The 2,961-nt window shown below is 44.2% G+C and overlaps 1 long non-coding RNA gene across 2 annotated transcripts in view; it reads right to left on the bottom strand.

Moving 5' to 3' along the window:
• The window catches only part of LOC109295273, a 4,288-nt gene that overhangs the window by 912 nt on the left and 415 nt on the right, over positions 1-2,961 (bottom strand). Inside the window, exons 1-2 of one of the 2 annotated variants that reach the window (XR_002096710.1) lie at positions 2,755-2,854; positions 783-867 (exon numbers count right to left, since the gene is read on the bottom strand). This is a non-coding gene — a long non-coding RNA (uncharacterized LOC109295273). Of the gene's footprint in view, positions 1-782; positions 868-2,754; positions 2,855-2,961 lie in introns of those variants that run through there. The other variant, XR_002096709.1, reaches the window with a different exon arrangement.

Here is a 2,961-nt window from a genome sequence, read left to right as displayed (position 1 = left end):
TCAATTAGAATTTTTTTACCTGGTACAGAACAAAAGGACCCGGTACAGTACTAAAAGGTAACGTTAGTCACGTCTACATGCAGGAGGGTGTCCCACTCCAGACTCTGCTTGTTTTATCTTTAAATTTTACAAGGACTGGAGCCAGCTCCAATAAGACTGAAACCAGGGTTGCGGCTGTAAGTTACTGGGGAGTTAAGTAAAGCTCTCTAAGCCCATGCTACCCTGGGTCCCTTGGGCAACAGAATGGAAGGAAGGACAAGTAATTATGAAAGGAAAGAAGGTCAGCATTAACAGTAATAAAAGTGTAAGTAAAAAAAAGGGTGAAGTAGTAAAAGCTTGTCTGAGATACTCAGAAAAGACAACACGTTTTAGCTAACGCTATTTTAGCACGATCTGGAACAAGATTAGCTCCTTCAGTTTTTGAAGGCTTCATTAAAAGTGCTGTGCCACCCCCTCCCAATTATCAATGTACAGGCAGGCTTTAGCCCCGTGATCTACGAATCCTGAGCTGCGTCATCACAGCACAAACCTCCCTATGGTCAGGTAGAGGGAGGGAAAGCTTCTTGATCTGGGCACTCTGGGGACAATGGTCAGAGCTGCTGGAAAGAGCCCAGCAGCCAGATACTTAAGTTAGAGCATATCTTACAGCTACAGTCTGACAGACACACCTTCCACAGACTGTCAGAGGAACAAAGAGAAAGAGGCTAATAAACAGGGAAGAGAGATTTCTTATTGCATTCTGCATAATTTTAACATAAAACTAATGTCTTGCTTAGTCTTACATTGGCAAACTGGAAGTTCGCTCCACTCAACTTCGTCTCCCTTTAACGTGCAGTCGATAAACGACTGCCCAACTAATATTCATACCTAGATTGGGTGGGGGGAGAAGAAAAAGGAGAGAGATGATCACGTTTCTTAACTAGTTTTTTTTGGTCACACATATACTTGTCTAAAAAAATTACAAGGCATCTTTTGGTCCATACAAAGCCTAACCAGAACAATAGCCTGTTGTTATTTCCCAGGCCCAGGCAACGCTATTCATGTGACTGTGGACTCCAGAAACTCGTGTGCAACTCAATGAAAGTGCATCCCACTCCATTATCCAAGGTGAACAAAGCCAATGGTTGCTTGACACAATTCTGAGTAACTAGTTACTGAGGAAGGGACAAATATTTGAGAACAGACACAAGTCAGCAAAGAACAGACACAAGTCAGCTTTCACTTGGGGCAGCGCTTTTGCAAGGGCAGCAAACTGTCAGGCAATCCAACAGCACCTGAAAAGGCACCAAGACTGATCAAAAGCAGCTCCTGAAAACTGCCATTGTTTGGCCTGGACAAGGCCTGCCTTGCCGTCTAGCCGCCCACTGAGATGTCCAACGTTGCTTTTGTTGACAATATTAGCAGCTCAATCTCCTTCTCGGCTTGGGTTTCTTGGACCTGCCGAGTGTTTTTCCCCTGATGTATGTGCTTGATGCAACAGGGGTGAGACATGGTGCTACTTCCCCAACAGCGGACCAAGGGAATTAATTGGAAAATGGCTTTTTTTGATGGGACTCGAAGGACAGCAGCCAAAACACACTCCTTACAGTGGGGCGGAGGGAGGCGTGGTGCGGCACAGTGTATAATGAGAAAGAGACGGATTCCAAAGATAAAGAAATCATTTTACAGTGAATCAGAGAACTAGAATATTAATTGGGCAGTTCAGGATCCTTAAGAAAGGCCTATGCCCTGATTAAAACCATGCACACAATGCGACAGCCAAGTTACAAACAGATGGAATATATGGTTCACAGAAGAGTTTTTGTAGCTTTAATTTTCTATTTTTTAAAAAAGCTGCCAGTAAATGTGTGTAGATGTTCAAGCAATACTCCTTCCCTTCAAAAATCCCAGGAAGGAGTACACTCATTTTTTCATGATGGATTTGTCTAGGTTTACTTTACAAGAGGACAAAAAAATAAGCCAAGCCAGATGACATCACGATGTATAAAAGTTTTAAAATATTTGTGCCAGTCGTGGTTTCAGATAACACGACATCTGCAACTGAACTGCACTCAAGGAGGACACTGCAAGCTTTAAAACATCCCATAAAGATTTCCACAAAAACAGGTTCTTCCCACTGCAGGCCAGGGGAATAGGGGCTGTGACCACACCTTCCTGTAGCTGTACCCCAGCTGCAGCTGAACTGGGCGTCACTGTCCTCAGTGTTATACTTGTAACGAGGAAGGCTACAAGATGCAATTAAATAGTGACGTGGGATTATCCCAAACTATGGTGGATGCAAAATGAAAGAAGCCCGAGTTCATACCTCACTCTGGATTCATGCCACAGGCCAATCCTAGTCGACGCAGCTGCAAATGGATCATTTACATTTAAAGCAGACAAATGAAATAGTGTTCATACAAAATCATTCCCTTTTGTGCTGTTGCTATAGAAACTGTTACGCTATATAAATCATGGGACATTCAGGCTTGGGCAGGTCTTTATTACATCACTACATCCTTATTACCCATCCACTCCCACAGCTGGGCCTTCTTCCTTCCCACCCCAATTTAACACTCAGCTGGGACGATGGAATCATACATTACACTCTGCTAACCTTGGCTTAAAGAGTCTGCTTCCAAGTGAGGACCCAGCCTATCGCTGTTGATTCAAGGGTGCTATATTTCTGAAGTCAGGCCAGGCCTTATTATCCAGAGACCGCCAGCAGTTTGTAGACCAGAACTCTGCTATTTAAAGCCAAAGTCCAACACTTACCCATCCTTGCAGAAGGGGTTTACTTTTGCACCAAACAAATAATCTGTTTTAACAACAGCTCTGCCATTGGGTAGTTCCCTTGGAGGACCACATGATTTCCCTTGCAGAGAGTAAGGGTAATGTAGCAGGGCACTAAGGTGCCTGCTACTGGGAAAGCCGGAGTAGTGGACACACACCTGTTTGGTCAGCTGAACGGAAGGGGCAGGG

Source organism: Gavialis gangeticus, unplaced genomic scaffold (genome assembly GCF_001723915.1).
Source record: "Gavialis gangeticus isolate Ggan-Ray unplaced genomic scaffold, GavGan_comp1, whole genome shotgun sequence".
In the NCBI taxonomy this organism is placed as follows: domain Eukaryota; kingdom Metazoa; phylum Chordata; order Crocodylia; family Gavialidae; genus Gavialis; species Gavialis gangeticus.
The sequence above is the reverse complement of the archived record's forward strand: the minus strand, read 5'-3'. Positions and strand labels throughout refer to the sequence as shown.